The sequence below is a fragment of the Delphinapterus leucas genome, chromosome 10, assembly GCF_059928025.1.
Source record: "Delphinapterus leucas isolate spDelLeu-1000000601 "Yukka" chromosome 10, BTC_Dleu_Yukka2, whole genome shotgun sequence".
Taxonomy (NCBI): domain Eukaryota; kingdom Metazoa; phylum Chordata; class Mammalia; order Artiodactyla; family Monodontidae; genus Delphinapterus; species Delphinapterus leucas.
Genome location: NC_143138.1, coordinates 55,928,132 through 55,950,380, shown reverse-complemented (window position 1 = coordinate 55,950,380; position 22,249 = coordinate 55,928,132). Strand labels below are relative to the sequence as shown.

General features: G+C 42.1%; 1 protein-coding gene and 1 pseudogene across 7 annotated transcripts in view; one reads left to right on the top strand and one right to left on the bottom strand.

Annotated features, from left to right (window-relative positions):
* The window catches only part of LRRFIP2 (LRR binding FLII interacting protein 2), a 118,933-nt gene extending 116,425 nt beyond the window's left edge, over window positions 1-2,508 (bottom strand). For 6 of the 7 annotated variants that reach the window (XM_089919019.1, XM_089919012.1, XM_089919014.1 and 3 more), the window contains exon 1: window positions 2,396-2,482. The gene's annotated coding sequence lies outside the window, so the exon portion shown is untranslated. Of the gene's footprint in view, window positions 1-2,395 lie in introns of all 7 variants that reach the window. The other variant, XM_089919013.1, reaches the window with a different exon arrangement.
* Window positions 1,590-15,872, top strand: LOC149748239 (uncharacterized; annotated as a pseudogene).
* Window positions 15,873-22,249: the final 6,377 nt, after the last annotated feature.

Here is a 22,249-nt window from a genome sequence, read left to right as displayed (position 1 = left end):
TCCCAACACGCTATAGGGAGTTTTTTTTAATATATATATTATCATCAATTCTGTTCCTCTTCCAACTAGGAGCAGGGTAAACAATTCACAAACAGCTTTGCAAGAAACTGCTCCCTCTCTCTCATTTCTAGTAAAGATCAGTTTTTGGTTTTGTTTTGAGAGAAAAAGACTCTACTTTGCCAAATATATTCCCCGTATCACTTTTTTCCTTCATTGTGGAGATGCTTAAATCCTGACCTAAGAAGGCTTCTCTTGCATATCTACCTATCAGGACTGTCAGTTCAGGCGGTTTCCACAAGGGATTTTCCAAAAGGGAATAGCTGTTCACTGGAAACTGAAACTCTTAAGTCACTATTAGCTGGACACAAATCAAAAGCAACATTAGGGAACACTCTGAATATAAGAATGGACATCCAAGGAAATAAGATGCGGAAATTTAGTCAAAGAATTAAAGGAATTTCGTAAGCAAGACCAACAGGGTAAACTTACTATTACTTTACAACTGATAACTAACTAAAGTTCCTTATAAATCAAAATCAAGGTAAAATAAGCTGACTTCCAAAAAGAAGAAAAAGAAAAGAAGGCTAAGAGTATCAAGAACGCTGTGATTCAAAGTCATTTTGCTTAGCAACACGTTAAAAGCCAAAATGATCAAATTACATTTCTGTAATAAAAAGTTATTTCTAGTTTAAAATGAATTCATTCCAATAATGAAGCACCACTTCAATACACACTTTCTTCTCTACCAGAACTTAAATATGAGCTCAGTATAGTCTCACTGCACACTTTTAAGGGCAGAATCCCCCAAATGGGTAAGGCCTTTCACTCAAGACTCTTCTGTGTACCGCAGATTCTTTCAGTGAAGTTTTTCCTGCCTTAAAGATGTAGCTCTCCTTTTCACCGATATTTATTTTGTTTCTAGACACTTACCTTCCTTTATTTATCTTCCCACATTTGGCAAAAAAAGAAAGTGGGTAAAATCACAACAATCCACTTAGGAACTAACAAACTATTCTAAATCCAAAGCTTCTGCAAAAGTTCACTTTTTATTTCCTTACTATACTTCATGACAATAAATATGCAGCAACAAACCTAACAAAGCATCATTACAACACTTCCTATGAGCAAAGGCATCTAATTAAACAGGCAGTAACAAACTTCTAGCTTTCCTCTATTCCAAGTTTAATATCCATATCAATGATTCACAAAGCCAGTGACCTAACTTCCTAAATGAATCACACTTTCCGAAATTCTTATTCTACATGAGTATAATACTGGGTCATCATCCCTACATGTGTTAAACAGAGCATGATGTTTGTTAAACGGTTAATTCTGCAAGACCTTCAAACCACAGCAAACGCCAAGTTCCTGCCAACTAACCCTTACCTGCAACACTTTGCCTTTTCCAACAATTGCACCTCTTCATACAGAAGCATCCCCCAAATAAACATTTTACCTTGAAACAATGTTATTTTAAACACTAATTAAGAACTGATCCATCCACACCCTGCTCTCCATCTCTGTGGTTCCATTACTGTATCCACATTCTCTTCCCATTGTGATGCCATAAAAAAGTAACGGGCACTGTTATCCTTACATATTATCTTTTAATCAATGAACCTACGCTGCAGCTTTTCTTTTTCGGGCAGAAATGCTGAGTCATTAAATGGAAACTCAAAGAAAATACGCTACAAAGAGTTACAGTTTAGGATGCAATATTTCCCTGGCCAGGTCTCCGCAGCCTTATATTTGTATCTCCCACGGTGGAAAAAGTAGAGCAAACACTTGCACTTTTCCGTCCCCTCGAAGAAAGAAAAAGACACAGGTTTCCTTAGGTTCTCTGGCTTCCTGCGGGATATCCACGGGCACGAGAAGCAGGCCTGGCTGGAGCTATATAGCTTAACAATCTGGGTGTGAATAACACCTCGCATTAGTCAAGCATTAACCCTGACACTCCTAACAAGCGCCTGTTATGCCCGCGCTTCAGTTCGGGTCAAGGAGGAAGAAAAAAAATCCCACAAAAGCGCTACGCCCTCCACCGGCCTGACACCCTTCCCCGGGGTGGCCGGACGGGTACAGAACCGAGGGAGTGCCGCGTCCGGGGAGCAGGAGAAGGAGCCCCGAGCACTCGAAGCGGAGAGACAGCGGCCCGAGTTCATTTCTCCCACAATGGGAGTAACGCCGTCCCCGCTCGCGGACCGAGGCTGCGCGTTCGAGACCCGGCGTGAAGCCCGAGGACGCCGCAGGCAGGGGGCAACCTCGACCCCGGGGCCCGCCTGGGGGCCCGGCCCCTAGCAGGAGTCCGCGGCGGCGCGGACCTCGCCGGGCTGCAGAGGCCGGGAAGACGGCCCCGCTCTCCGCTCCCCTCCAGGCCGGCGGGAGGAGCGGCCCTTACCTGTCTCCGGGCGCGGGCTATGGCTGCGACGCCGCCCGGGAAGGGCCGGAGCGCAGCTCGCCGGCCGGGAGCTCGCCGGGGCGAAGGGCGAGGGGCGCGGAGGGCGGACTGGGTCCTGGGTCCCCGGCCAGGCGGGCCGGGCTGGATGCGGCGGCTCCCGGCGCGGCAGCCGGTCGGTCAGTCACGCCGATGTCCCTAGGCGCCGCGGCTGAGACAGCGGGAACCGGCCCCCAGGAGGAGCCGCAGCCCGAGCGGCGGGCGGCGGAGGCGGAGGAGGGGCGGGGCCACAGTGTCTATGACCCGCTCACCCGGAAGCAGTTGTGGTCGCGGTGGCGCGCGCTGCGGGACGGGCTTGTCCCCCAGCCGCCGGCTGCGCACCACCTGTGGGGAAGAGGTTTGGGACCGCGGGTAAGGTGGAGGCCCGGGCGGCCTCCCGAGGTGGCTCCTCCGGGCCCGCGGGGCCCACCCAACCCCTCCGACCCAGGACCGGGTCCGGGAATGTGAATTGATGCGCGTGCCCGTTCGAGGCAGCCCCTGCCCTGGTCACCTCCAAACTGTCCGGCCTAGTGGGCTTGGGTGAGTGGGCCCGGGTGTCAGTTCTAACGGTAGGAACGAAGGTGGGTGGGTGTGGTCGAAATGCTGAAAGCCTTATTTCCAAAATGAATGATTTTGAAATGATTTCCGTAGAAGAATGCTGGGGGCGAGGGGGGAAAAATATAGAGTCCGTTAAATATCTGATGGACACGGACCTGTCCTTCATTCCGGAAGTCTCTCTCGAGATCCACCAGGTTCAAGGCCCTGGAGAAAGACCGGGTCCTGCGCTTTGGGAAGCTCATTTTCTAGTAGGGTAGACGGATTTAAGCAAACAAGGCAATGACAGATTGCGGTGCGGCTTCGCAGGAAATACACAAAGGTGATGAGAGATTTTGTGGGCGAGACCTCTGGCAGGATGGGTTGGTTGGAGAAAACCTCTAGAGGGAAGCGGTAGTTGAACAGCCTCCTGGGAAGAAGGCACGAAATACACTTCGACACCACTTTACATCCAGGGACTGTAGGTTCCAGAACCCCCTGAATAAGCCCACAATTCCATGTTAAGAACCTGGCTCTAATGCCTTCCAAGGGCTGTTTCTCTGCTGCCCACCCCTGCGATTTCAGAAGGCTTGCTCTCCCTTTAGAGTTCATGACGGCTGGAGTATGGCACTGCAAGGGAGGCATGAATTAGGGAACTTTGGTCTCTAGGCAGTAAGACATCAACAGGTGGCTTCACCACAGGAGAATTATCATACCATCAGCCTTGAAAGACAAAATCTCTAACCTCGCACTTTCTCTTTCCATGTCACTATTTTTCTCAGACCTGTGAGCAAACACTGAAACTATGGTTTTCACCTGGGATCAATAGGGGCTTAATATTCCCAAAAGATCATACTATGTTATGATCTGAATAAAAGAATTAATGACATATTTTTGCTAAATCAGTTAAAGATAAAATAAAAAGCGGACTTTCAAGAGAGAACCTATTCAGGCACCTGAATAATACCAATAAATCCAATAATGTTTATTAAATATTTAAGTTTATATAACTGCATAATTAATGGAAAGATTGGGTAATATTAGGATTAGATGCTCTTGCTTTTTAAAATCTTACTCTTTAGCCACTTGTTTTGGCTCATAGCAAACTAACAAAGAAAGGTTTTGCCATATCTTCTGGGAAAACTGGGAGGAAGCTCACACTTATTGACTACCTACTATTTGCACAGCATTGTACTAAGCTATTAAATATATTATCCCTTTCAGTACTAGGACCAGCCTTGAGATATGGGGATTATTATACCCATTTTAGTAACAAAGACATTGAGATTCAGAGCAATTATGACTTGCCTAAGGTAACAAAACTAGTAGCTGAGAGTCAGAATTTGAAACTCTAGTCTTTCTGGCCCTAATTCCCCTTTTACTTTATGCTATATTGCTGTACTTTAATATTTAAAAAGGAAACATAAATGAAGTGTACGGCCAAGCAAATTTCTATATTGCTCTTATAACTTTATTATGAGAGTATACTTTAAGGTAGAGTGGTATGAGGCAATTTTGGAACTTCTCTGTATTTTTACTTCTCCCACTATAGGATATTTGCCATCTGTTGCCAAAAAAACTATTCCACTTGTTTTAAAGTTCACAGTGGGGACTTCCCTGGTGGTCCAGTGGCTAAGACTCCGCACTCCCAATGCAGGGGGCCTGGGTTCGATCCCTGGTCAGGGATCTAGATCCCACATGCAGCAACTAAAGATCCTGCATGCCGCAACTAAGACCTGGCGCGTCCAAATAAATAAATATTAAAAAGAAGTTCATGGGCTTCCCTGGTGGCGCAGTGGTTGAGAGTCCGCCTGCCGACGCAGGGGACACGGGTTCGTGCCCCGGTCTGGGAGGATCCCACATGCCGCGGAGCAGCTAGGCCCGTGAGCCATGGCCACTGAGCCTGCACGTCCAGAGCCTGTGCTCTGCAATGGGAGAGGCCACAACAGTGAGAGGCCCGCGTACCGGAAAAAAAAAAAAAAAAGTTCATGATGGCATGTGTCTTTTAAAGGCTCCTAAGAATGTTATAAAGTATGACACTAACATTTTGTCATTGCAAGGGGATCCTGACTAAATGCATCACTCTGAACTGTTTCACAGCAGTCTTTCTCTGCACATTCTCTCTGCCAAAAATATGTGTTCCCAAATCTTTATGGAATAATTCTGACATGTGAATGCCCCCAGGTCTGTGTGGGCTGTCCGCTCTAGGGACATATTAATAGATGAAGGAAAATTTTTAAAGTGTTTATATGGTTTTGAGCAATGAGGTGGTAGGATCTGTACATTTTTGTTCATTTCATATCAGATCCTTCACATTTTTCTTTGATGATGTCAAGAAATACAAATTTTCCTTTCTCAAGAGCAAACACTCATTTTTGTGGCTTTCACAAAATTGACTTTTGCAAACACAATACTATGTTTCACTCTACACACATCTCTGGAAAACATTAGTTCAAACATTAAAAATAGGATGCTACTTTTCAGAGCCCAGTATTTTTATTAGTAAAGTGTATATGTAGCATACTTTGAAAGAATTTTTTAAATTTTGGTTGACTCCTTACAAACCTATGGAAACCTAGCAAAGCAACAGTCTGTGACTGCTGACTATGTATATTTGCTTTAAGCTCTCTTTCCAAACATTATTTCTTATCTAGATTTCCTATTTTTTTCTTGCTTTCCTATTTTTGGGGGTGGGGGAGGGGAATAACTATAGACTCACAAGAAGTTACAAAAATAGTACAGACAAGTCCTGTGTACTCTTTACCCAGTTTCCCCCGTTGGCAGCATCTTACATAACCTATAATACATTATTAAAACTAAGAAACTGACATCTTGCTATCTTTAGATTTTTAGTTTCTTTTTGTGTTTCATCATATCAGAAAATTACCACTTTGCAACAATTCATTTCTGTTATATCTGGCGCTTCTCCCTTTCCTTAATTAGCAGACGGCAATATCAATAAGCTTGCCACAATACTCGTCTGGAATTACAAGTTTACTAAAAAATTCTGTGGGTCAACACACTTAAAAGTGATTTATTTGTAAGATTTTTGTTTTTTCTGCTTATATTGTTCCATGTCTTCCTGCCCTAATAAACCTATAAATTTATACAACCTGCGTATGTGTGTTTTAATACATCCTCTGACCACTGAAATGTTTTCAAAGAGATTGCTATTAAAGTAAAAGAATGCAGGGCTTCCCTGGTGGCGCAGTGGTTGAGAGTCCGCCTGCCGATGCAGGGGACACGGGTTCGTGTCCCGGTCCGGGAAGATCCCACATGCCGTGGAGCCGCTGGGCCCGTGAGCCCTGGCTGCTGAGCCTGCGCGTCCGGAGCCTGTGCTTCGCAACGGGAGGGGCCACAGCGGTGAGGGGCCCGCGTACCGCAAAAAAAAAAAAAAAAAACAAAGAATGCATAGGTCCTCATTTGACTGGGAAAAGAAAGAAAAAAGTTTGTAAACATCTAACTATCCGAATGAGAATGCTGTGGTCTGTTGGTTTGGAAGCCAGATCTCACTTACGGCTAATTCTAGCTCCATATGGATTCTCCTAGCCAGAGCAGCTCATCCTTTACTCCACCAGAGAGCAAACGAAGGAAAGAGAAGTGTAAGTTACTTTCTTCAGACTTAGTGATGAGGAAAGTTTGATGAGAAGGGAGAATTTGGAAATTCGTGAAGGTATCAGTTATGTATAAATGCCTAATCACAGATAATCAAGTGATGGCTCTTCTGCATTGTATATACATTGTAAATGAGTAATCAAACATTCTTCATATTACAGCTCATTTAGCAAAGTTACTCATCTACTGTATACCAGGCCCCCAGTTAGGCACTAGTAACACAGGAACACAACAGGATCTTTTTTTTTTTTTTTTTTTTTTTTTTTGCGGCACGCGGGCCTCTCACTGTTGTGGCCTCTCCCGTTGCGGAGCACAGGCTCCGGACGCGCAGGCTCAGCGGCCATGGCTCACGGGCCCAGCCGCTCCGCGGCATGTGGGATCCTCCCGGACCGGGGCACGAACCGGTGTCCCCTGCATCGGCAGGCGGACTCTCAACCACTGCGCCACCAGGGAAGCCCTCGAGGCTAGTTTTGTTTGTAGTTACCAGTTACTTTATATTACATTCAGAATATTTATATGCATCACTATCTGCTCTGCACTTGCATTCTAAAGGGTTTTGTGCTTTAACGTTGGTCTTATCTAAACAGAGTATACATTTCTTGAGAAAAGATCTATTTTCTTTTACACACTTCACAATGCCATATCACAAAGACATTTTACAATGCTCATGTAATAAATTATTGGAATGTAGAGTTTGTTATCATAAAGCATCAATTTTCTTACAAATATTTAATTTGGACACTTGTAGCTTCGTAAGTTTACACTTACGAAAATAAGGGTAGACTTAGAATTTTCAGTCTTTTGCCCTCACGCCCATATCACTTTGGAGGAATAAGAGAGCGCCCTCTTGGGGAAAAAAAAAAAAAGGCTCAGCCCTCCTCCGTATTAGCTTTATACTCAAACTTCATGTGATAGCAAGACAGTTCCCAACAACTTCAAAGTGTACCTCCACCCCAGTCCAAGTTCAGCAAGAAAGAGATCCTTCCCAGTAGTCCTGGATTCACTAATTGAACCAACCTGGTTAACTGCCCATCCCTTAACAAATTACTGAGCTAGGAAAATTCTGTGCTGTGATTGGCCAAATATGAGTCATATGCTTCACCTCTGGTTCACCCAAAGAGCATGGACTATAGAAGAGGAGTGGTTCCCTGGGAAAAAAAATGGGTCACTGTCACCAAAATAAGGAACTGGATAGTGATGTCAAAAAACAATGCATTCTACACCTGGTAACTCAAAAGGCCTAAACATTGTTCCTTCCTTATGCTTTTAAAAGAAGTTAGTAATGCCATGCACTCATGTTGAATCTTTTCCGATTCTGTATGCAATACTTTATTTCCCCATGAATCATTAGGCTGTCATATATTCACTTGTTATTGCTGAGTGAACCTCACCAAAAGTAAATGCATGAACCTCAAAGTTAACCAGCTGGAAGGGTCAATATTTCAGCACAACACTTTCCAGGATACTCCCACCTAGGTATTGCAGGTAGTTTCTTGTCCTACAATTATTTCCTATTGTCAGTCTGCCTGAAACATATTTTTTTGCCTTCAACAGCCTGCAGGCAGGGTGGCTGCTAGCTAAGGTGCCTGGAAAACCACTGCAGAAGCAAGTGACAATGAATCAGCCCAAATTCATCTTCTAGAAGGACATTTACATAGTGTAGAATCTTGAAAGCAAAATGTATCTACAGATATGTCTTTTCAGCTTCTTTTCAGGTTCACCGTTTCCATTCCTTTCTATACTAACAGGTTACTTTCCCCACAAGATGTCTGACCTAATTTACGTGGCATTTTTAACATTTTAGTTTAAATTTTGCTGCAGTAAATGGATAACTTTGCTATAAAGAGAATGTTGACTCTATCTATTCGTCTGGAATTTGGGGTGGCTCCTCTACTTTGCTGCTTCCCTGGACACCAAACATAACATTCTCTGTCCTAGGACCTGCTTCAAGTTGGTCATAAGACTGGCCGAAAATCAAACCAAATCTAAATGAATGGTTGTTGAAGTTAATCTCACATCCTGGAGCTGTGTGTGCCACGGAATAGTCTGCTTTTATTAACAAGCACAATTCTGATCAGAATCACTGCTCTGTGGTCCTGTTCATCAGAATTTCATGTTTAGAAATTGGATTTGGGTCTGGTTACTTTTAAATTTATTTTATTTATTTATTTTTGACTGCACTGGGTCTTCGTTCTGTGCGCAGGCTTTCTCTGGTTGTGGTGAGCGGGGGCTACTCTTCGTTGTGCTGCACGGGCTTCTCATTGCAGTGACTTCTCTTGTTGCGGAGCACGGGCTCTAGGTGCACGGGCTTCAGTAGTTGTAGCACATGGGCTCAGTAGTTGTGGCTTGAGGGCTCTAGAGTGCAGGCTCAATACTTGTGGCGCACGGGCTTAGTTGCTCCACGGCATGTGGGATCTTCCCGGACCAGGGCTTGAACCCGTGTCCCTGCCAAATCCCTGCATTGGCAGGTGATTCTTAACCACTGCGCCACCAGGGACGCCCAGGTCTGGTTACTTTTAAATTTTCTATTGCAGGAAAAGGTAACATAGGATAGTGTTAACCATGTATTTAAATGTTAAAAGTAGGTTACTGAACAATATGTTCTGGATGATTCCAGTATTCTTAATATTATACATAGAGAATTACAGGATGAGATACCCAAATGTTAACCTTAAGAAATGAAATTATCAGTGATTTGACTTGATTGTTTACTTTTCAAAATATTCCTAGATGAAATGTACTACATCTGTCTCAGATAAATTAATGTTTAAAGATTTTTTCTTGATGTGGACCATTTTTAAAGTCTTTATTGAGTTTGTTACAATATTGCTTCTGTTTTATGTTTTTTTTGTTCTTTTGGCCCAGAGGCACGTGGGATCTTAGCTCCCTGACCAGGGATCAAACCCGCACCCCCTGCATTGGAAGGTAAAGTCTTAACTACTGGACTGCCAGGGAAGTCCCAGATAAATTAATTTTTAAAGAAAAGAGTTTATAATACCAATACCCCCGAGTCAAAAATATGCAACAGATACAACTGAAAAATAGATCTAATTATGATTCTCACTGCTCAAAACCATTGTAGATTTTTCTCTTGCTTCGCATACATCATTTATTCTTTCATTTAAAACAAAAAAGCATGTCGTGGATGCTTGGGAGTAAATGAACAATACAAGTGCGGCTCCTGCCCTCCTAGAACTAACTAACTAACTAACTGACTGTCTAGTGGAGATATAATGAGTAAGCTGACAGCAAACCCAGTGTGTCATATTCAATAGCAGTTTCATGCACTCCCCACCAAAATACTCAACCCTCCTTTTACAGAATAAATTCTGGCCTTGGCACATCAGCTGACAAGCACGTTGAACTCTCCCATGGTGCCACTCACTGCTGGTCCATGCTTCAGTCTGAGCCTCATCCCCACTGCTGTCCACATGCTAGTTTTCAATTATTAGAGCAGCGTTCAATTATTTGAGTATTCACACACATAGATAACAAACTTGTGGTTACCAAAGGGAAAGGAGGGATAAATTAGGAGGCTGGGATTAACATATACACACTACTTTGTATAAAATCGATAACCAACAAGGACCTAGTGTATAGCACAGGGAACTATACTCAATATTTTGTATTAACCTATAAGGGAAAAGAATCTGAAAAAGAATATATATATATAACTGAATCACTGTGCTGAAACTAATACAACATAGTAAATCAACTACACTTCAATTAAAAAAAAAGAAAAAATTATTCGAGTATTTACTTGCTCTTATTTTATAAAAATGAAAGTACAAATACTAGTTATAGGAAATGTAGATCTTGTAAGTGTAGTGTGAATGATGTAAAGATGAAATCCTTAAGTGTGCCAGAAGCAGTGAGTGTCTAGCCTCAACCAGACGATGAGACATTCATGAAATGAAGGTCTGTAGACAGAGTGAAGGAAAGAAGAAAATCAGAGACCAAGCAGAATCTTGGAAATATTCATTGTTCAATGTCATAGCTAAAAGTTTAGCTATGTTTAGAGATTTCGATCTTACTTTTTAGCTCTGTAGGAAAGGATTCCTCCTAAACCAAGGAAGTTTATTGTTTGATTGTTAGATACATTTGCAGGTGTGCTTTACATTTGAAAGTTGGGAACTGCCTTTGGTGGTCCACCATTGCCTACAGAACTTTTCTAAATCATTTATCACATCAATGATGTTAACATCCACAAGTTTATAGTGATATTAAGAAAAGAAAGAACTTACAAGTTACCTATAAGTTGTTACAGTAAGTTGCTAAATTATACATTAATGGTAATTGGTAAATAAAACATTTATTCTGCCTTTCTTGTACAAATTGTATTTTAGGGTAGCCAAAGAGTTGTTAAGGAAAAGTCCTTTTGTATGAAATATTTCCAACTAATAAATGTAAAAGGAATGATTTAAAAACTCATCATTTCGGAGACTCAAAAAAAATATCAGATTTAAATGACAATCATCGATGGCTGCTAAACCCATTAAGTGAAAGACTGATGGATAGAGTTATATGGATGGATTGGGCTTATAACACCTGGACCCACTGATCAACTGTAACATCACTAAGAGTTGAACAACCATACATCTACACGTCCTAAGGTGGTGCAATCGAAAATATACTGAATCACCTATGAGGTATTTTTGCCACTCCCCAAAATATTTTGAGTTTGAATCCAATCAAGCCTGTAAATGTAACTATCAATTTATGGAGAGAAGGGAGAATGAACAATATAGGAAAGTGTCAAACAACACCAAGAAGATGCAATCAGTTAACCCCAGAATGTGGAAAGTTCTACTGGGCAAATGAGAGGATTTCTTCAACAAAGAAATTACCTTAATAAATTAAAAGAGATTTAAGACACCTAACAACCAAATACAGTATGTGGATCCTGATTTGACCGATCAATTATAAACAGACGTTTTTGAGACAATGGGGAAATTTGACCAAAGACTGGATAATAGATGATATTAAGGAATTATTATTAATTTAAAGGTTAATAATTTTGTCAGGGTCATAATGACATTGTGTCACAGCATACAGTGGTTATGTTTTTGAAAACAGTCTTTTGTCTATTATAGACATATAATGAATAATTTAAGGGTGAAATTCTATGATCTCCAGGACTGCCATTAAGATACTCTAGAGGGAAGGGGGGAAATGGCAGGACAGATGAAACAAGATTAGGCGAGGGTTGATAGGTGTTAAAGCTGAGTGATGCGCATATGCTGGAGATGGGATATAATACTATATTCTCTATTTTACGTGTGTGTTTTAAATTTGCCATAATAGGAAGTCAAAATTTAAATCAATACATACATACATACATACATATATAAAGGCTTTAGGGCAGCTTACTTCTGCACCTGACTTGTTACCTGGGGAAGAGACTGAGTGAATGAATCCAAAAAACTATAATATTGGGATCCCTGAGCCAGTTAGTATGGGTGCACTTGTCTAAATGTGTAAGCCTGAGGAAAGGAGCATCTTCCTTTCTTTTTTGTGGAACCCCTGAGGGGAAATGCACCAGTAACGGCCACAGTGAGGACAAGAAGCTCAATCCAAATCATTTCTTTTGGACAGCCTGTGTATCCACAGGTGATCAAAGGAGTGGTAGCTGAAGCCCTCCCTGACACCTGGGGCTGGGGTCTGAGTTGTGGTGTGATTATCTTAGACTGGGGCATACGTAAGAGGTATAAGGACAGTGTGCTCAAATCCTGTGGGCAGCAGTGGATGTTGACAAGATCATTGCTTTCCAAGGGCATAGCTATGGAATGTTCCAGAGTCAGCAGTGACGCCAGGCTCCCAGCTGCTACAGCACTAGGGTAACAACTTCCAGAGCAATCAGCCCTGGTTGTGATGGCTGTGATTCCTAGACACAGGGGAAGGAGTGGAGTGAGAAGGAGAGAAGCGGGGGGTCTGGGTTTCCCAACTGATCTAGACGTATGGGGCTTGCATTGACAAACCAGAGACATCCCTATGGTGAGACACTGTGCATTTGTCAGCTGGTGAAGCAGGATTTACTCATCACCCAGTTCTCGAATTGCATGATTCTATCATTGTATTACATGGAAATGACTCTGATCATGATTTGGTGGCATGACCAGAGTGCTCCTCCCACTTCCTTGTCTCTTGCATAATCTTGGGCAGGTCGCCCTTCTTTAAATTAGGATAATAATACCTTGCCTTTCTACCTCCAGGGCTGTTGTGAGGATCTTAAGAGATAATATATGGAACTATAATTTTTGTGAACTATAAAATGCTATTCAAATATGTAATTTGATATAAAGGTCAAATATCATTCTGACCTTAAATGACTAGCTGATTTATATCTTTTTTTTTTTTTTTTTGCGGTACGCGGGCCTCTCACTGCTGTGGCCTCTCCCGTTGTCCGCGGCATGTGGGATCTTCCCAGACTGGGGCACGAACCCATGTCCCCTGCATTGGCAGGCGGACTCTCAACCACTGCGCGACCAGGGAAACCCCTAGCTGATTTATATCTTAAAGCCTCTTATTTCTTTGATTCTATGCTAGTAATAAATATTTAATTAGTACATTATAAAACTAGATAGTCAAGAAACAACTACAGAGAAATTTAGTGTATAGTATGATCTTTCTGCATTCTCCTATGTTACATAGGAATTCCTGGAAATAAGAAAATCTTGCCCAGTTAATATTTTATAGTTATATCCTTGAATACATGCCCATCAATTTAGGAGACAAATAAGTTGCTACATATTCCATAAATCATGCTTATTATTTTATAATCTCAATTTCATAAATCAATATTTCTTCTATTCAATAATATATAATCAACTGGGGAACAAGAACAGAGTTGGCAAACTATGGCCCATGGCATAAATCTGGCCACCACCTATTTTTGTATGGCCTGCAAACTAAGAACTTTTTTGACATTTTGAAATTTAAAAAAAAAAAATTCAAAACAAGAATATTTTATGACACATGAAAATTACATGAAATTCAAATTTCAGTGTCCATTTATTTATTGGAACACAGCCACACCCATTCATTTACCTACTGTCTATGGCTACAATGGCAGTTGAGGAGCTGTGAGAGGGACCACATACATGGTCCACAAAGCCTAAAATATTTACTATCTGTCTCTTTACAGAAAAGTTTGCCTATTGCCAGAATAGAGGGTTCAAAGGGACAGAAATAAAAAAATGTTGTTATTTTTTTATCTCAGGATAAATAAACCTGGGATATATGGACTCAAATTATGTATATGCAACAAAAGAAATCCACAGTTATGGTTTTAATATACAATGACTGGTTTTGAGTCAATTAAGAAAAAGTTATATAATAAGTAAAATATAAACAAATGGAATGCAATTAAATCCTTAAAAATATGTTCTCATTTTGCTCAATGTTGGTAGCAAAGTAAAGAGAATTGGGAGTAGTATATTTATTCTCTAACATACAATAGAAACCGACTTTAGTAAGGGAAAGAGGAAGTTCATTGGAAAGAGGATTCTTGAGCAGTTCCAAAACTGAGGGAAGAGCTAGAGATCATGACCTTTGGAAGGACAGCAGACTGGTAAGCTCCAGGTCACCAGCAGCAAGAGACCCTGGATCTGCTCTCAGGGCATTTCCACAAGACTTCAGGAGGCTTCTATTTGAATTTTTGGGAGAAATAAATTGATGGGCCCAGTTTATGGCCCTGGAGCCCAGGGAATGGAGCGATGTGCGTGGGAACTCACTGGAATTCCATGGTTGGAATGAAAAAGGAAGAAAGAGGAGGTAAGAAGGAGGATGGGATGCCAGGCAAACAAAAACCAGCAGATGTGCTCACAGGGAGCTTCTCAGGAAACACAGGCTTTAATCCCAACTTCAGCACCAAATGGGTAAATGTGAATAAGTCATCTCGTTGGGGGTCAGTTAGGGGTATTTCCATTTCATGTTAGTATAAAAGGAGGGGCATAATTAGGCCCACCTGCCATAAAACTATTCCTTGGCCACAGTACCTAAAATTCTCACCCTCAGGACAAATTTTTTTAAGTTAAAGAACAATAACTTTTAGAGGATCAAATTAAAATATAATTGTGTAACCACTATCACCACTTCCATTCAACATTGCACTAAACTTTTCAGCCAGCACAGTAAGATAAGAAAGTGAAATAATAGGCATAAAGGTTGTAAAGAAAAAAGTTACCATTTTTTTACAGGTGTGATTATATACATATACTATTCAAAAAATCTATTAAATATTACAATTAATAGTGAATTCAGCAAAGTCACTGGACGAGCGTCAATATAAATTTCATCTTATTTCTGTAACAGCAACACAATAACAACAAAAATAAAATGAAATTTAAAAAATGGTACTATTTACAATAGCATCAAAAAACATTAAATATGTAGGACTAAATATAACAAAAGATGTGAGCCAATTTCCTCAAATTGGCTATAAGTTAACGCAATCCCAACGAAAATCCCAGAAGACTTTTTATTTTGGTGGAAATTGATACGCTGACTCTAAAATTTATAAAGAAATGCAAAAGGTGAAGAATAGCTGAGGCAATTTTGAAGAAGAAAAACAAAGCTGGAGCATCTAGGTCACCAGATATCACATCTACTAGGATGGCCAACTGTCCTACTTTGCCAGGGACTGAGGAGTTTTCTGAGATGCAATACTTTCAGTTTTAAAACCTAGAAAGTTAAATATATCAAATCACTATGTGGTACATCTTAAACTAATGCAATGTTATATGTCAGTTATATCTCAATAAAAATGTTGGGTGGGGACCAAAACGTACTGGGAAAACCAAGACACGTCAGTCACCCTAGGACTTAGTATAGAGCTATAGTTATTAACATGGTGTGATACTGGCTCAAGTATAAACATATAAACCAATGAAAGAGAACAGAGAGACCAGAAATAGATTCATACATATTTTATCATCGGCTTTTGACAGATTGCCCAACAGTAGTCCATTTGGGAAAGGATGGTCTTTTCCGTAAATGGTGCTGAATAACTGGCTATCCATAGTGGGAAAAAAACACCTCAATTTCTAACTCATAACACAAAAAATAAATTCCAGATGAATTATGTTTCTAAATTTAAAAGATAAAATAGTAAAGCTTTTAGGAAAAAAATAGGAGAATATCTATTCGACCACGATATGGATAAAGATTTCCTAAGTGAGACACAGAAAATGCTAAATATAAAGGAAAAAAAATTGATAAATTGAACTAGATTAAATTTAAGTGTTCGTATTCATTAAAAAATATCTTTATGAAAATGAAATGCAAGCAAGCCACAGAGTGGGAGAAGATATATGTGATTTATATATATAATACATCAAACTTATGTAATATATAATTATATAAATACAAAAATATATTTGTATTAAGTATTTTATTAATATTTATTTAAATAAATATATTTAATATAAATATGTTGATGTTTATATTAAATATAAAATTATAATATATAACATATATTTTTGTATATAAATCACATGTATCTCCTCCAACTCTATATATGTGTATGTGCTTGTATGTGTGTGTATATGTGTGTATATCTATAAATCTATATTTATATCTATACCTATCTTATTTATATATATATATATACATATACCATTTGTTAGGTATATATCTGACAAAGGACACATATACAGAATATATAAAAAGTTCCCATAAGTCAATAAGAAAAAGTCATATGAAATGGTGCTTGACTTCCTTAGTCATCAGAGAGATGCAAATTAAAACCACTATGAGAGAATACTACATGTCTACCAGAAGAGCTAAAACGAAAGACAGGGAATTCCCTGGCAGTGCAGTGGTTAGACTCCGCGCTCTCACTGTTGAGGGCCCGTGTCAATCCCTGGTCAGGGAACTAAGATCCCGCAAGCCACATGGTGCAGCCAAAAAATTTTTAAAAATTTTAAAAAAAGGAGAAAGAGACAGACAATACGAAGTTCTGGTAAGGATGTGGGGCACATAGAAATTTCACACGTTGTTAAAAGCAGTATCAAATGTACAATCATTCTGGGAAGCTCTTTGGCAATGTCTACTAAAGCTGAACACATTCATACCCGATAACCTACAGATTCCACTTCTGGGTACATACCTAGGTACATACCTAGACACCTAACATAAATCTTCCTAAGGGGTTTAGACCTGGGGTCACAAATTCAAACAGCCCCTGACCACGTCTAGACCTCAAGCTTCCGCCTCTCTCTCTCTCAACGGCTGACTGCTCGTGGGTGGGCACCTTACCCATACCAGGCGCCGTGGATGCAGTCGAGGCTCTGCCCCGATCCCCTTGCCTGGGCAGTGCACCATCCCCCAGCTGCTGTGAATGTTGGCTGCTAGCAGCTCACAGCTGCCCTTTCTCTTGAATTGCCTTGCCCAGAAATGCTTGAGAAACTATGCCCTCCCCCACCAGAGGCAGCCCACAGTCAATAACTGATGGGTATGGGGGTACAAAAGCAGGCTCCATGCTTCGAGATGGGGTAACTGCAGTGCTGTACACTCTCCAGATTCCAGGGTGGGATCAGCCTGAGGCTAGACGTGCAGCTCTGTCTCCTGCTCCATCCTGCTTCCCTCACTGCCTATCAGGTTTCTCCTGAGAGCGCTCCCCCAATAAATCACTTGCACCAGCATCCCTCCTCTTCTAGGGAAACCGAGGTAAGTCACAGGGCCCATAAGATCCTCTTTCCCCAAAGAGCCGAGCGCCTAGGCACACTGAGACAGCCCCATCAATGTCAACACAGCCATGCACTCCTGGAGCTCACGGTCTTCCCCTTGCTGAGCTGTGGTTATTCAGCTTCCCTTTGGTTTCACAAAAGACCCCGGGAGCTTTCCGATAATCCCCCTTTCTGTTCAAGTCAGCCAAAGTCCATTTCTCTTCCCTGAAACCAATATAACCTTAACTAGTATGATGGGTAATCCAGGCCTGACCTAACATGGCTTTGGAGATAGGACTCAATCCTTTGTGGAAGAACATCAGTTGGAATCCTGAGGGAAAAATTAATTGATTACCCTTCCTATTCCCTTGGCTTCAGTAACTGTACGTTTCGCTAGGAATGCTCCCCATCTTTTAATCCTCCAGGAATTTGCCTTGCTGAGGAGTTAATTTGTTACCCAGGGCTATGTTTCCCCGAGACCTTCTTGATTCACTGGAGGCAGAGAGCTGAATTCCTTCCACTGGTCGTCATTCTCTTGCACCTCTGTTTCCAGTCCTGTGCAGGAAGCCTCTAGCATTTCTCTGAGCCTTCTTATCCCTAACATGTACTTTTCTACATCCTCTTATTCTCTCTGTGTGTGCATACATATGCAGTGTGTTTGCATACATGTTAGGAAAGCAAAAAGAGGAGGTGGGGAAATCGCAGGAGGGTGGTTGGATTTCAAATCACTCAACCATGGGTTATAAAGAAAGGGCGACACAACACCAACCTGATTAGTTCCACTCAGAATTGTTCACTGATTCATCAGAAAATTGATCCTTCTGACCCAGACTCTCCTCTCTCAATGGTCAAAGGCAGCTTTTGTTTGAGCCAGTAATTGTGCCTCTATAGCAATTTTATGTAGTCTAGCCCAAGACAAGTTTCTACCTGAGCCAAATGTGGATATAGCTGAATAATTGGTTTTTTGGGTGGATAATATTTGAAGATATTAACCTACATTCTGTTTTCCAGTGGACATCTCCTCCTCTCCCCTTCCTCCACTTAAGCAGACCGTCATGTGGTCTCAGGGGAGCCATGCTGCAGGGTGAAGGGTGAAAATTTGACACAACTTTCTGGCTTGTTCCTAAAGATTGGTAGAGGCCATAAACTGATGGTCCACTGGTCTTAGAGCTCTCACAGATGAGGTTTGTTTGGCCCATATGGTACTTTTTAAAAGTCTGATTTGGGCCACACAGGGCTCGGCTCTCCAGTTTATCACAGTCCCCAACACTCCCTATTGTCTGCCACAATTGACATTTCCTGCTTGGCTTCTGTGTACACTTGAATCTGTGACCCCCCCCAAAAACCATTAAGGAAGATTAGGTTTGGTACCCTAAAAGCAAACATTCTGCTCTCTGAGTAAGAAACAGGAAGATTAAGAGAGGAAATTTCCCTCTCAGAAGAGAGAAAGCCACAACGTAAGGCCCAACGATGGCTATGACCATGATTTCATTGCACGCAGTTTAAATAACAACCCTAAGCAAGACTGATGGGTGAGTGGCCATCGTGAGGGAAGACAGAAATGTGGATGTAAGTTAGAGAGAAAGGAGGGGAGGCTGTGGTCTAGGGTCTCATCTGCTCAGCATCCCTTCCTTCTCCTTCCGGTTGGAGCACCTTGATTATCCTTGGGAAACTGCCCCAACGCATTGCATAGAATCTTGGAGTTTCAAGTGCCATGGCCAAGGGGTATGTGTGACCAAATGACCCAAACCAGGCCATTCATACTCTTTCTTCAAGGAATTTGGACCTTGAGCACAGGAAGATAAGGGTAGAAAACCTACCCTGATGGAGGATCCTTAAAGAACTGCCCACTAACTCCTGCTACCTGGACTCCTTAGGTACCCTAATTCCTCTTCTTTCTGGGGCCTATCATGTCAGATTCTGTAAATTCTCTGAGCTTCCCCATATTATTTCAATAAGGTCTTTTAAGGGTCAGTTTCTGTTGCTGGCAGCCTGAGAACCCTGCCTTGTACAAGAGGGTTCCTGGAGGATGTGGGATATGAGCCAGCAAGAATAGCTTCTTCCAGGTGAGGAGCACATTCTCAGCAGAGCCTCTCATGAACTCTTCTCGGCCTGACTCAAGGGGAAACTTCAAGGGAGGAAGTGTGAGAAATCGGGGTGTGGGGAGATATGGGGAAGGGGCTAGAGTGGGAGAATCCTTTCTTGCTTGTCTGCAGAGTATGGCCTTTCTCCCAGAGGAGAGGTCCCCATGATGTTGTTGCAGTCACTCCTGAGGCGTAATCAGTGAGCAGCAGAGAACTGGGCAGGATGCATTAGAAATTGGAGATTCACCAAGGAAGTGAGTTCTGTAGGAAGCCTCATCCACCAGGTGAGTTGGGGCAGCAAAGAGTTGGTGACCACTATTTTTATTTTTTAAAAAAATATGTATTTATTTGGTTGTGTCGGGTCTTAGCTGCAGCAGAAGGGTTCCTTAGTTGTGGCTCATGGGCTCCTTAGTTGCGGCTCACCAGCTTCTTAGTTGCAGCAGGTGGGCTCCTTAGTTGCGGCAGGCGGGCTCCTTAGTTGCGGCTCAAGGGCTCCTTAGTTGTGGCTCGCCAGCTCCTTAGTTGCCGATCGCTGGCTCCTTAGTTGTGGCATGTGAACTCTTAGTTGCTGCATGCATGTGGGATCTAGTTCCTGGACCAGGGATCAAACCTCGGCCCCCTGCACTGGGAGCGTGGAGTCTCCCAACGGAGTCTCCAGGGAAGTTCTGGGAACCATTATTGAAGAGATGTAAGGGCAATGGAGGAGGGGAGAATATGAGATGCAGTGATTGCTTGTAAAGAATAGAATGGACTCCTGAGTCAGTCTGCCTGCACTTGAATCCTGGCTCTGTCACTGACATTGTGTGATCAATTTTTTCACCCCTAAATACTCCCTACCTCAATTTAATTTAGTGGCTGGCAAAAACCAATCACTTAATAAAGGATGACTAGTGTTATTATTATTTTTATCACTAAAATGTTATTCTATTAATCCAAATTGTTAATTATCAATTATTATTATTACCAATTAAAATTCAGATTCAAAGCCACAGACCATGCCTGCACACCCACCCACATACAAAACACACAATTATATTTCAGAAATACCCCTGGGGCCCAGCCTGAAATTACAGACTAATAAAGCCGAGACAAAGCCAATAAGATATCATAAAATAAAAGATCCAATGGGCATAAACTTGTACCACTGTGTTAAAAGGGAAATGTGGTCTGAGACACAGAGCTATGGGACGGACAGGGACCCAGGTGAGTGGCAAAGTTGGGACAATAACCTGGGATTACTTCCTGTTCTGGTAAGATTCTTGGAAACTAGATACAGACACAGACCATGCTGCTGAACAGGAGCACAACGATCTGTGATGTATCCTGTGAGCCCAAGGAACTGGACCTGAAAATGTCAACTGTATTACTAAAATAATTGCATTTATCACTCTTCAGGAAGATGGGAGTGATGGAGAAAGTGCTGGTCTGGGAGTTAGAAGTCCTGGAGTCACCAGAAGGTCTATGAGGACTTCTGGGAAGGGATTCACTCTCTCAAAGCCTGGCTTTCCCATGTTAGTATCCCATGACCGTGGCATGCATGGCCCTCCTCCACCCTTGTGAATATGGCCCGCTTAGGAACACCCACTCCTCCTCCACCTCATCCAGATGCTCTCAGAATCTCTGAGTTGTCTTTTTTTTTTAAATTAATTTATTTTTGGATGTGTTGGGTCTGCGTTGCTGCGCGCGGGCTTTCTCTAGTTGTGGCGAGCGAGGGCTACTCTTTGTTGTGGTGGCTTCTCTTGTTGCGGAGCACGGGCTCTAGGTGCATAGGCTTCGGTAGTTGTGGCTCGTGGGCTCTAGAGCACAGGCTCAGCAGTTGTGGCTCACGGGCTTACTTGCTCTGCGGCATGCGGGATCTTCCCGGACCAGGGCTCAAACCCGTGTCCCCTGCATTGGCAGGCGGATTCTTAACCACTGAGCCACCAGGGAAGCCCAGGATCTCTGAGTTTTAAACACAATGCATCCTCCCCCAGAACCAATATTTTTTCCCAAAGGTCAGTTGGCACACATGGACATAGACCTTTGGTCATCACCTGCTAACGTGTGGGCCATTTCCCTGGGTCACTTCCCACCACACTCCCGCATGGCAGGAGGGACAAGTATTAACCTCATTGTACAGATGAAGAAACTGAATCTTAGTGAGCTGAAGTGACTTGCTCCAGATCACAGAGCTGGGAAAGGGCCACTCAGCCCCACGTCTACCTTGTCTGCTTCAAATCCAAGGTTATATCCTAGATAGCCTTATCGTCTGCAGGGTATGTAGACTCTGAGGGACCTTCTGCACCCAGGGTCTGGGGAACAGTCCCCTTCAGGTAGAGGGGAGCCCTTAGGGGAAACCCCAGGGTGTATCTAGAATCATCCAAAGATTGTATCAGTGATTGTATCAGTGAACAAAGCAGAAAGAGCCCCATCTCTGTGGAATTTATGTTCTGGTGGAAGGAAGAGACATTAAAGCAGTAAAGCATAAATGTAACAAGTAAGTAGATGATATCGTATTATTAAGAGGTAATAAGGGCTACTAAAAAAGAAAGAACGAGAAAAGGTAACAGGATGGGGGGAAGTGTTGCAATTTAAAATGAAGCGGTCAGCCATACTTTGCAATCAGGCTTACATGTGGCATGCTTTTCTCATTCCATCTTTATAAATCAGCAAAAAATGTTTTTTTTGTTTGCTTATTCCACCAGTTCTACTGTGACATACTCTGCATATAAAGACATGCAGCAATAATGGGGGGGAGGGTAATCTCACAGTGTCTTTGGAAGGGCCAGAACTTGCCTTAAATCTTTCTCAACCAAATAAGTATTCTGTCTATTAGTGCTTGCGAGAATTTGAATGTAGGATGGGTTCAACTGCACAAAAGGAAAAGATTTTTATCACATTTTTAAATATAGAAATAAAGTGAAGAGGTATGTAGTACA